The sequence below is a fragment of the Chenopodium album genome, chromosome 14 (genome assembly GCF_948465745.1).
Source record: "Chenopodium album chromosome 14, dcCheAlbu1.1, whole genome shotgun sequence".
Classification (NCBI taxonomy): domain Eukaryota; kingdom Viridiplantae; phylum Streptophyta; class Magnoliopsida; order Caryophyllales; family Amaranthaceae; genus Chenopodium; species Chenopodium album.
The window spans coordinates 30421237-30435090 of NC_137847.1; the positions used below are offsets into that span (position 1 = coordinate 30421237).

Genomic DNA, 13854 nt, shown 5'->3' on the forward strand with positions numbered 1-13854 from the left:
CAAGGTCCAATTCAAAAGAAAAGTGAAAATTAAAGCCTCAAAATTATACCACAAAGAAAAAGAAAGGAAATAAAAGAAAGAGAAAATAAAAGAAAATAAAAGCGAAGTAATGGAACATAGAAAAGGAAAATAGGAGAGATAACATGAAAGCACTAGAATGCAAGTTAAACACATAAGAATCCCAAACGACAGACAAGTGATCGAATGACATCATTGTCATCGATCCCAAACACATTACGTGTTAACAAGCATTCATCCTCGAACCATTCAACATCCCCTAAACTAAACCTATTCTATGCAACCAAGAAAAATAAAGAGAAAAATAAGAAAGATCTCACCGGCTCCAAGCTTAGCAAAAATAAACGAAGTAAGTAGAAGCCACCTCGTTGCATTCCATAAACAAAAGCTTTGACCAAAGACCAAGTGAGAAAAAGAGAATAAAAGAATCTATATACAAAGAAAATTGTTAGTAACTTCCAAATGAAAACAGCCGAAAATTCGGCAGTATAACGACAGGAAATGAAAAATATATATCAGAGACAGTGAAACATCAGGAAACATCATCAGCAACAAGAATCATCAGAGTAATAGCAGAGCAGATAGATAAAAAACAGAGCGAGTCATCATCAAAGAAACAACAGATAAAATATCTCAGAGACATCAGAGCAGACAGAGGACATAGAAGCTAAGAAGGAAAAATGCGAAGTAAACCACTAACAAGGAGGAGAACCATGCAAACCATAACCAACCTAAACCAACTCCCCCAAGCTAGAAATGAGCCACCCCTCCCCCAAGCTAAACCCAACCATAGGGCAAACACAAAGCACAATCATAAAGCATGCATACGGAGGGGGGGGGGGGGGTAGCCAAAATGGCTCACTCGGCACTAAAGTAGGGGGTAGAACTAGTACTCCCCCCACCTGACGAAACAACTTCCTTCCCTTTAGCCTTACCCAACCTCCTAAGGGCATCAGCAGCAAAATAGTCAGACCAGTCATCCAAGACAGGGGGCCCTGAACGACCCCATCTCCCCTCAGTCTCAGGGGAAGGGAAAGGAGCAGGGTTTGCTGGAACATAAGTCCAGTCACATCCTCCCGGCCTCCTGTAATCGTAATCCCCTTTAGAGGTCCCACGAATGGCACTATGCGCCATCTTCAAGCATCATCCCAAGTTTTCAATGAATTGGGCTTCATCTCTTTATCTAACCATTCCAAAGATCTTCTTATGAGGGAGAAAGGGAACAACTTAAGGCGGATGAATTCTTGAGACACCCCATTAATCTTGATTGTGTTACAATATTTTTCAAACTCCTTAAGATGGTTCAATGGGCTCTCGTTCTTCGCCCCTCCATATTGTCTCTTCTCAATAAGAGTGATCATTGCCGGCTTTATTTCAAAGTCATTCTCCGGTGATATAGGTGGAGCTATGGCGCTCTCATACCTATAAGCCCCGGGCACTCCAAGCTCCTTCAAGGTAACTCTTGAACTACCTCCCATGACTTGGGATCTACACACACAAAACTCAAAGACAATATTAGTAGCACGGCTACAAGTGTAGCCTAAGTGTAAAATCTTTTTGTATTTTGCAAATAGAGTGGAATAGACTCAACAACAACATGCATACAAAACACCATTCCCCGGCAACGGCGCCATTTTGATGGGAAGGAGAACGGTAGGTCGTTGGACTACCACCCCACCCTATCAAACAATATTTGTAACTTAACAAACCCCTATTTAGTGTAGCGGTAAGTCAAGGTCGAACCCAAGGGAATGGAGGTTAAATGCACGATGCCAAAATTAAGCTATTCCGAAATCTAGAAGGGGTATATGGTAGAAACTAAGGCTAAGCTAGACGATGCAAAAGACTTGTACTAAATGAATGCGAAAGCACTAGGGGAATGGATCCACATGCATCAACGATGAAGTTCAATCAACTTGGGGAATTTACCAATCAAGTCAAGCAATGTGAGGGAAAACCGAAAATGCAACCAAGAGAGTACATCAAGCTATTCTCCTAGAGGTCTAATTAGCGTCAACTACATCAAACACTAGCTAGGAAACATCACAAGATATCTCAATCGAGTAAATGTAAGCCACAAATCAATGGTCCGTATCAATGTGAACTCACAATGCAATCTAGTGTGAATAACAAGGGTGATCAAGCCTAATCAAGCACACACATGCACAAAACCAATCAACCAATTTAATCACATCATCAACTCAATCAATGTCCCCCAAATTAACCTCAATTCTTCATCAATACATGCTTCACCACTACCCTAGCAAATAAACTACTCACAATCCATAAAGAACAACAAAATCAAAGCTAAACTAATCATCATTCCCAAATTCATCAATTGAAATCAAATTGAAACCAACAAAATCAATCAAACTATCAATTAATCAAATCAAACAACAATACTAATGAAATCAAACTTTGAATTGCATTAAAGAGTAAAGAATCCTTACAAACTTGATAGAAATCAAATCAAATGAAGCAATCTTCAATCATCAATCATCAAACCCACATTTTCTCTCTCTAAAAATGCTAAGAACTAATGTTTTCTCTCTCTAAAATCTAATCTAATCTAATTCTCCCTCCCTTGAAGATCCAAACTTCTCTCTATAAATGGAATGAAATAACTAACAATCCCAAGAGGAAGTTGGGAAAGACGTCCAAAAATAGACCCACGTTGGTGCGGGCGCTCGAAGGAGTGTACCCAGGAAGGTGCGCCCGCACACACCTGATGTGCGGCCGCACACGACAGATGTGCGGCCGCACACTCCTCAAGTGCGCCCGCACATAGCTGCAGCTTCCACCTTTCTTCTTTGCCCTTGCTCACGAGGTGCACGCAACCTAGATGATGATGATGGAGGACAAGGTAGGCAGCAACTTCCTTGAATTTCTTGAAGAAAATGAGCCATGAGGAAGGCATAAACAAGACTTTGAAGCATGCTCCTTGAACCTCTCATTGACTTGAAACTTCTTGCACAAGCTTTAGGCATGAAAATCAATGGAAAACTATGGAAAGGAAGCCCGGGAATCCTTGGACAATCAATCACAACCTACAATCAAAGGATAAAAAGCAAGTAAAAGGGAAAAATAGCAAGTAAACAAGAAAAAGCACGAAATAGAGAAACTAACTACAAAAAGCACGAAATGAAGAAAACAAGAATAAAACTAAGGGAAACTAAAGAAAAGAAAGATAAAAAGAAATAAAAATCATCCAAAAAGGAACCAAATGAGTGCCAAAAATGTCACTCATCAGAAATAGGAAGCTCAACATGGTTAGCAAGAAGGTATATGGAAAATAGAAAATCAAATATGTAACTAAATAAAAAGAAAACAAAGAAAAATGAGAATAGATGCCCATATCCTTCCCTAAAGATGCTCGATCACGGTCTTAGGAGCTAAAAGACAACGCAAGGATTAAGACGTGCATAGAGGAGGATCCAAATTGCCACACAACAAGAATGATGAAGGCTAGAACAAAGTGAACCTCACAAGGGATGATTAAAAATAGCAAAAACCAACCAAAGGGTTTCAAATCCACCCATAGGGAGCAACTCCATCTTACCACTATCCTGTGGACTAAGGGTTCAAACGTCCTCTAAAGTTCTTAACCAGGCCACCTTAGCATGCACTATGTTAGGATCAACCGAGGATACTCTCTAACCGTGCGAACCATTGCCATTTAGGAAGGATAATATCTAAAAATGCAAGTCCAAATGGTACTAAGTCCAGAGCAAAGGCAAAAACAAGAAGAAACTTGAACTTTGCCTCAAAATGAAAATTCTTAATTTTTTATTTATTTTTTTTTCAAAAATAGCATTTGTCAAAAAGCAATTATAAAGAGAAAAAGGGAAAACAAAAGAAGATAAGAAAAACAATAGAAAGGGAAAAGAAAATAGAAGAGAAAGAAAAGGAAAAGAAAAAGAAATAAAAGAAGAAAAAAATGAAAAAGGAAAAGAAAAACACAAGGAAGCAAGCCAAACACATAATATCCCAATCGACAAACAAATGGTCAATCGGCTACAGCGCCAATGATCCTAAACACACTAAGGTGTTAAAAGCAAGCGACCTTGAACCGTTCAACTCTTCCTAATCTAAGCCTAAACTATGCACACAAAAGGAAGAGTAAAAGAGTGAAAAATAGAAAGATCTCACCAAATGAACCCGATATGATGTAACAAGCACGATAACAAGAAATTTGTTACCAAATTCCATGCGTCGAATGCTCCAATCAAGGAACTAAAAAGTAAGATAAAAATAAAGAAAAAGGGAAATATCTATACAAAAGAATGTTAATAACTTCATGAAGAAATAAACAAAAATAAAAGAAAATGCAACTTGTAGATTGTGTAATGTTAATGAAGCAAGGGAATTTGATGTTCAAAAGTTGAAGTAAAATCAAAAGAGAAAAGAAAAGAATGAACAAGGGAGGAGAAATAGATGAGAAAATCGGGGAGTAAGAAAGAAAGAAAGTGAGGAGGGTTGAGTGAGTGAGCTATGCGAGAGAGTGAGTGCGTGCGCGCGCACAACAGGGGTGGGGTGTGTACGGAGCGGTGCATGCATCGACGCTCTCGAGCGTAGCTCGAGTGATTCCCACGAGCAAGACAGACCAAAAGTCACAAAATATTTTAAAATGTACTCGTTCATGATTAAAATCCACGAGAGCGCAGCCGTGAGAGCATCCCTGCTCATCAATCACATCTCCACTTCTAACTTAACTCCAAACTCCCCAAACCTTAATCAAAATCCAATGAATCCCAATGTACCTAAAATCAAGAAAACAAAGAGAAATAAGGAAATAATCCAAAAATACAAACGAAATAAAAGAAAGAAAAATAAGAAAAAGGTTAGAAAACCGGGTTACCTCCCGGGAAGCGCTTGTTTAACGTCATAGCTAGACGTCTCCTCCAAATCATGGAGGATAAAAGAAAACCATTTGTCCAAAGTGTTAGAGAGAGTAAATTCATTGCCAAGCTTGGGCAAAAATCACATCATGAGATGTATCATCTTGAATCAATGAAACCGAACCAAGAGTGTTGTGCTTCAATTTATCTTTCTTTTTCTTCAGAACTTTCTTTTTCTTCTTTGAATTCTTCTTCCTTTGAGTGAGCGACTTCACACTATCAACACTTGTTGAACCATGCTCATCATCATTCAATGAAAACTCAAACCATGAAGGTATTTCAATCGCATCCTCATCCTCTTACCTTTGAAGGCTTCTTGACATATTTACTAACCAACTTGCTTTCAACACTCATAGGAACATCATCACAAGCTACAAAAATGTCATTAGTAGAAGACAGAAGCATGCAAGCATTGTCATTTGAAGGAGATGAATTGATACACATGATACCCTTCACGTTAGATAAAGACTCATGCATTGACTTGAGCTGAAAACTAGCCTTATCATTACCAACACACAAAGTAATGAGGCCACCCTTCACATCAATCAAGGCACCTAAGGTAGCTAAGAATGGTCTCCCTAAGATGATAGGTATATTGTCATCTTCTGCAATCTCAAGCACAATGAAATAAACAGGAATGGTAAACTCTCCTATCTGGAGGTTGACATCCTCAATCCTACCTTTAGGAATCTTAATGGAACGGTAGGCTAATTGTAGAGTCATGTTGGTAGGAAGTAGCTCTCTTATTTTAAGCATCTTGAAAACAGAGTATGGCATGATGCTAACACAAGCACCTAAATCACAAAGAGCATTTTGGAACAATTTGCCATTGATTTTGCAAGGGATGGAGAAATTTCCGAGATCTTTCATCTTTCAGGGTAGGTCATTATGGATAAGAGCACTACAACATTCCCCAACACTCATCGAATCAATAAAGTTGCACTCTTTCTTGCCACTCAAAATGTCCTTAAGGAACTTAGAATAATTTGGCATTTGTTGCAAAGCTTCGGCCAAAGGAATAGAAAGATGGAGTTCCTTCAGCATCTCGAGAAACTTCCCAAATTGTGCATCTAAATTATGCCTCATAAATCTTTGGGGGTAGGGTAGCTTAGGTTTGATAGTCTCATCTTGCATTCTTTCTTTCTCCTTGGACTTCTCATTAGAATTCTCACTTTTCTTGCTTGACATATCATGCTCATCATCATCGAATGAATCACTCACCTTCTCCTTCTCTTGACTCCTATTAGAAACTCTCTCCTCTAGCACCTTGCCACTTCTAATGCTAATAGAATAAACTGGTTTCTTGGGGTCAAGACCTTGAGAGGGTAAAGAAGAAGGGCATAGCATTCTCTTTCAAGGTATTGGCTAGTTGAGTGATTTGAGTCTCTAACATCTTGTTATGAGTCATCACTTCATTAAATTTCTTATCACTAACCGCCATGTAGGTGTTCAAAAACTTGATTTGATTTTCAATGACTTCCTCTAAATTAGTCCTAGAAGAAGAGGAAAAAGAAGGTTGATCATATGAATTATCACCTTGAACTTGGGTCTTTGGAACAAAACCGGGTGGGGGACCCCTTTGAGCATTGTTTTGAGAATTTCCCCTATTTTGATTGTTCCAATTACCTCTATTTTGATTTTGACCATGCCCTTGATTATGGTTACCATAACCTTGGTTAGGATTACCATAACCTTGGCCTTGATTTTGGCCACTATAACCTTGGTTGTTATAGTTACCTCGGAAACCTTGGTTCTCTTGGTTCCTATAACCCCCTCCTTGGTTATAGTTGTCAAAATTGCCATGGTTGTTGTAATTCCTATTCCATTGACCTATTTGATTTTTAAACCTTGAATCATTATTATTTGACACATAGTTCACATGTTCATTCACATTCCCGTCTTAATCATCACAAACATCCATACATGCATGAGGGAAATTAGAAGCATCATGATCATACGAACCACAAACATCACAAAACAAGCAACCACTAGGATGTTATTAGAAAAGGGAGGAGGTTAAGAGTTAGAAGACATACCTCCCCCCTTATATTGGGAGAGAAGATTCGAAACTTGGGAGGTAGCACTTTCCAACTTTGCGCTGATAGCGGACATTTCCTTCCCCAAGTATGTCATTTGTGAGGACAAGTTATTTGTGGCATTAAGATGATTAACCGAGTACACCGAAGAACTACTCTAGCTAGTTTGTTCCCTTTCACTATCTTGCTAATCTCTATATTATACCTCACTACGTCTTCAATGATGTCTACCACTTTCTCCTCCGTTCTATTCATAATGGGACCTCCGGCTCCTCCATCAAGACACGATTTCCCTTGAGGACTTAGGCCACCATAGAAGATTTGAATGATTGGTAGGTAGGAATTTCGTGGTGAGGACGCTCTCTTTGATACTCCTTGTATCTCTCCCATGCTTCATAGAGGCTTTCACTAGGCTTTTGCTTGAAACCTTGAATCAAAGCTCTAGCCTTCGCCGTTTTCTTTTGTGGATAGAAATTCCTTGGTCACTTCGTCCCATGTCCTTAGAGAATTTGGTTTGACTTCCTTGTTTAACCATTCCAAATCACGCCTTATAAGAGAAAAGGGAAAAAGCTTGAGGCGGATGAACTCTTGGGAAATTCCATTCACTTTGATAGTGTTGCAATATTTTTCGAACTCTTTGAGATAGTTTAGCGGGCTTTCATGTTTGGCCCCACTAAATTGTCGTCTCCCTATCAAAGTGATCATTGCCGGCCTTATTTTGAAGTCATTCGCCGGTGTCGTAGGTGGAGGAATCCCACTCTCAAATCTATATGCACCCGGAATCCCCAATTCCTTCAACGCCACTCTTGGATTTTCTCCCATCCTTGCTTGTTCTTGTTGTTGTGGTTCTTCTTCAATTGGAGGGCTAGAACTCTAAGAACATCTAGCAACTCTTATCCTTGCAATTTTCCTCTCAATTTCTAGATTAAGAGGTACTAGAGAACGACCATGTGCTCTACGCATACTATCTCATAAGAAACAATTAGTAGCACGGCTACAAATGTAGCCGAAAATAGAAAAATCTTTTTGTATTTTTCAATTAAAATGAAGTAGACTCAACAACTATAGCAAAGCACCAATGTCATTCCCCGGTAACGGCGCCATTTTGACGTATGGTAATCTAGGTCGTTGAAATCTAAAGCACCACCAATCAAACAATTAAGAAAATCAAACTTATTCCTAGCATAAGACAAGTCCGAGTCAAACCAGGAGGAATGAGGGGGAGAATGATATAGCCTATGGTCAAGATACTTTGAAGAATGAGAGGTAATTTGAGGTGTCACTAAGGTTTCAATCAACTAAACAATCAAGAAAATCAATATGATAAACACTAGGGATTAAGGTTCCACATGCAAGCTCAATGATCATGCCAATCGATGAAGAACTCAATTGATTTAAACGTTGCAAAGGACAAACAATAGTTGCAATTAATAGAATTCAAGAGCTATCTCCTATAAGTCAAGCTAGGGTTCACTATGAATGACTAACAAGGAAAATCACAATCAAATTCAACCAATTAAAGCAATTCTCAAATCAAGGGTTCATGTCATTGAAAATTGCTTTACAATCTAGATTAATCAACTAGGTTGATCACTCCTAATCAAATTTATCACATGCACAACTATGTCAACCAATTTAATTGCAACAATTCAATCAACCAAGAATCATCAACTAGCAAAGATCATCAATCAAGCATGTTTCCCCTTCTCCCTAGCTACTAATCTACTCACAAAACACAATGAAATTGAAAAACAAAGTAAATTGAATAACAAATATCATCATTTCAAGCTTAATCAAAAGAAATATCAAATCAAACAAATTCTCAAACCAAAGATCAACAATCAAATCAAATATTCAAGAATTAAAGGAAGAATCAAGCAAAAAGTAAATTCAAGGGAAGAAATTCTCACTAATTTTCATTGATTAATGAAGAAATCCAAGCTTAATGAAGTAATTTGAAGTACAAATCAAGTAATCTAGTGTTTCTCTCTCTACTAAATGTAGAAAAATATCTCAAGTACAAGTAAAAACGTCATCCCCAAAAAAGGAAAAGTCAAGGGGTGTAAATAGTAAAACGAACATAAGGGGACGGAGGGCGATGATGCGCGCGCACAACAGCCCTGTGCGCGCGCTCACAGGGGTCTGCTCGCAAGCACAGGGGACTGTGCGCACACAAAGGGGGGCCTGCGCGTGTGCACCTCTGCTGTATTCTTGCGGTGCGTGCGGCTCCTCTTACTAGCTCGTGGCCCCCCTGCGTGAAGTCTCGCTCCTGGCGCTCTCGTGCATCCCTATAGTCAACGCTCTCATGTGATGCCCGCGAGGAAGGTAGCCTTGAAAACTTCATTTTTGCGCGTTCATGACCAAGGCATGAGATGATGGTGATTCACGAGAGCGCTATGTCAAGAATAGGAGCTTGCTTCTTATCTTGAACTCCAACCAACCGAATGATATGAGGTCTTGTCCCGAGCATCTAAAAGACTTGGAGAACCTTCCAAATAGATTCTGAGACCCGAACAAAGCCTACAAAGAAAGAAAGAAGAGCAAATAAAAAGGAAAAGAAAAAAATACCCTTATTTCACAAGAAAGCACAAAATAAGAGAAATGAAGAAAGTGAAGGATAAATGAATGAAACTAAAGAATTATTTAAAGAGAAAAGCTATGAAATAGAACGAAAATGTCCTAAAATGCTACCATATGAGTGCCATAAATGACACTCATAAGTTTTCTTAGAAGGGATGTTCATCGAGAAGTTGGAACCAAACAAGAAGGCAAGCCTCTTGAAGCTATCAATGCATCCGGCTGGAAAATTGCCAAATCGTTGTTGGGCTATGCCCTTCAAGGTATTCGAGAAGCATCTAAACCACATAGCGTCATCCAACCCTTGCATGTGCATAAGGTTGGTGTAGGCCATGAGGTGATCCTCAGGGTTGGTGGTACTATCATAGGCACTGACCAAGACATTCTTAACCTTGGCCGGCTGCGCCGCCTCGATTATTTCCCTGGTGATCACAGAGGTTTTTTCACCAAGTCTGAGCAGTCGGAGCTTCCAGTCCTGGGGCTTGACATTATGTGTCGCCTGACCTCCAAAGAGGGCCGGTTGCATGAATGGTGGGACATATTGCCCGTATGGAATCTGAGGCACATACAGGACTGACCCAATCATCTGAGGGCCCGTATCGATGGACTTTCCGCCTGTATGGCTCTCAAGAAAGGACTAGGAATTCCTTGCGGAGGTATTTTTGAAGTTGTCTGGAAAGCTCGATGTAGAGACTGACTTAGACAACTGCTGGCTCCTGTTATGCTCGATGATGTGTCGAGCATCGAAGAAGGTTTTCTTGCTGCCATCCAGCTGAACAGCTCGGATGACTTTCCTTTTCCCCGTCTGAGGCAGAAAAGTCTTGGACCAATCAATGGCAGTTGTGGCCTTCTCCTTTTGATGTGGAGTAGGCTGCCTGTCTCTGACTGGCTTTCTCCTCTCAGCTTGAGGAGTCTTCTTAGCCGACTGACCCTTGCTAGAGCTAGCCGTCCTCTTGTTGATCCGGTCTTTGATTTCACCCTTGAAACTAATAGGAATGGTGTCCTTCGAACAAGTGTATTATTTCGATAGAGGGTTTAGAATCATTAGAAAGCTAATTATTCATTGAGATCAAGTAATCGGAATGCCTAGTTGGAGGCTGCATCCGATCAGTAATATTAATCCATAATTAATATTTGTAGGGAATATTTCAAGCATTACCCCAAACTTGAGCCCCACTGTGATCATACACTTAAGCATGGTAGCGTCCAAAGGGAAAGAAGCTAGAGCAAAAGAGTCGCCAACAAGTTTTAGGAACTTGTAAACCGTTCAATGGGTGAAGGTTACACCCCTTAACGATCCATGAGATCGTCAACTCCAATAGGTCTGGAACCAAGACTGACGTTCGGGGATGAAGGTACAAATCCAACCTAAAAGAGATTGAACCTGCCCTAATAATAGGCCTCTACTTTATTCTTCTCGTATTCATGTGCGCTTTCTGACTAACATGCAATCAATAGGTTAACCCTAAACCTGTTTATCTATGTTGGTTGAATATTAATGCACAAACAAATCTATTATTGGCGATCACTTGAATTATAATCAAATTAGCCTAAACAAGATTATTAATTTATGTTATTAAGCGTGATTACAAGTACAAATTCCCTTTAAACATGCATAAAAGGCGTGATCAAGCAATAACAATGAATAAGCATCAAGCAACATAATAATAATAAAAATAATAATCATCATAATAATAATTATAATTATCATAAACATGTTAAAGCATAATATTAATAGCAAGATCCTAGGCATGATACTAATAAGATTAATAACAAACCCTAGCATGTCGCTAAACAATAAAAATCAAAGCTTTAGCCCTAACAAGATACTAACATGCTATTAGGAAAGAAAATAGGAAGCACCCTAGAAATCATAATTGATATAAGCAAATCACCCTAAATATCATACTAAGGAAAGCATCCTAACATGATACTAGGAACCAAAATAACAATCTTAACATGATTTCTATATCAAAATATCAATGAAACAATTAAAGTACTTACTTGGATGCCTCGTATCTCTTTCTAATAACAAAATACACACGTTAGTAACTTCAAGGAAAATAATAAAACAAACAATTAAACTAAATAATGGAAATAGAGATTTCGGACCAAACCCTCAGAAATTATAACCTTTCACGTCTAGGGCGAAGGCAACTTCGAATTGGGCTAGGTGTGTCTAGATCTTGTGACTGAGGAATTTTGTTTGTGAAAAGTTGGTTTAGAAAGAGAAAGAGAGTATTAAGAAATTCTTGATGAGAGTTGGTCCTTAAAAACGAAGGTTTAAGGAGGCTATTTATAACAAAAATCAGCCGGAATATGATAAAAAAGAATAAGAGTTTCAAAAAGAATAAAACACGACGCTGTCGCCACACAAGCAACTGTCCCCGCGCGACAGAGCCTGTCGCCGAGTGTCAGGCCTGTTGCCAGGCGATAGCCTGTGGTGCGGCGCTGCAGGTAGTTTTTTCACACGTTTTCATATTTTTGATAAAATTAAGCGTACGAGGGGTAAAACTATAATTTAATTTAAAACACTTCCTTTATTCTAAATAAAACTCATAAAACTCAATCATCAATGCTAATCACATTAGGATTCAAAAGAACCTTCTAGAAGATTCTAGAAGACTATAATCAATCCTAATTGCATTAGGAATGATAAATCATAATAGGCCATCCTCTAGATCATTGGGCCACATATAAAGGTCAAACCAGGCCCAGTTTAGTAATTTGGCCATAACTTCCTCATTATTCATCGGAATTGGGCTTATAATATATCATTGGAAAGCTCTTTTCGAACCCAATCCAACTACACTATTGATGGACCCTTTCCATGGACCAAACTAAACTGGATTGGCTATTTTCATAAAATAGGTTTTCGAAAACAGAGAGAAAGAAGAGAAATAAAAAAACTAATCGCAACACTAGACTTTCCACACTTTCACTTCATTCGATTATGATTCGATGTGAAAAGTATTCATCACCGGGTTTGGTTTTGGGGAGACACAAATGGGTGTCTACAGAAGCCCCCACTTTGACTGAGTTTGGAGAAATGTCAGTTTCGAAAACGAAAGTCAAAGTAGCGATAGAGACGGAGAATGATTCAGAACGTTCTGCGATCCTAAATCAATCTTATAACGCCAATACCTGCAACTATTGTTAGTTAAACAGACAAGAGAGTTAAGAAACGCGTATCTTGCACCGTCGAGCACGCGTCTCTGGAAGTAACCGATTTTTTGTGACGATCTTCCTCAAGCTAGGGGATACCGCCTGAAGACTGGTACGCTTGTAACTGCCTCCAATCTCTGCTATGATAGTCTTCTGCAAGCCATAGAATCCTATCGAAGACTGCTTCGCTTGAAACGATCTTCATTGCTTTGTGACCATCTTCCGCAAGCCAGGGAACATGGTCGCCTGAAATGTAATACCCCGTATTTTTATGTATTTTTATAAAGTATTTAAGTATTAATAAAATGTATTTTTAAGGGCTCAAGTATTTTAATTAAATATTTTAAAGGGTTAAAGTATTTAAATATAAGGTTTTATAAAAGTAAAATATATTTTAGGCCAAACGTTTATTAATTATTGGGCAATGTAAATTATACCTACATACTCTTATTGGAATAACCCATTCCAAAACCCATAACTTAAGCCCACATTTTTATTAGCCCAAATTTAACCCTACACTCTCTACTCTATAAATACACCATGAAGCCCCAAAAATTTCCCACACAAAAAGGTTAGTCTTATTTTCTTTCTCCTTTGTTTTATTAATTTGTGTAATTATAATTATTGATTTATGGGTTTTGATTTTATTGTTTGAAATTAATTTAATTAGTATCAAATTGTATTTTGATGATTAAACTTTATAATTTTAGATTTTATAAATGTCATAATTTTCAGATTTTGTAAATTTTATAACCTAGGGTTTTTAATTATTGAAAATCACGATTTTAGGGTTTTTACGAACAATTGATTTAGGGCTGTTATAGTAATGATGTTTGAAATTTTGGTGATTATAACTACTGATTAGTTTAACTTAATTCCAGATTATTTTGAACACGTAAATTCGTGTTTTAATTTTTAGATTTCCGTTCGTTAATATTAATCCCGTTTTAATCTCGATCAGGTTCTGAACTCATCTGATTTTGATAAAAAGGTAGTGTTTTCCATGAGGAAACAACGTTTTAAGAAAGACTCACTACCTATGATAGTGAGCACCACCCTCTTGTGGCCAAATTCAGCCTTTAAATATGATTTTCGGGCAGTTTTTAATTTTTAACGAAGTTTTTTTTTTGCTTTAAATTTTATCCTTGAGTTTAAAGGGT

General features: G+C 38.3%; 1 non-coding gene across 1 annotated transcript; it reads left to right on the top strand.

The window, feature by feature from the left end:
• The first annotated feature begins 7294 nt into the window (after window positions 1–7294).
• Window positions 7295–7401, top strand: LOC145580385 (small nucleolar RNA R71). The gene has a single exon (XR_014099442.1). It is a non-coding gene; the product is annotated as a small nucleolar RNA R71 (small nucleolar RNA).
• The last annotated feature ends 6453 nt before the right edge of the window (window positions 7402–13854 follow it).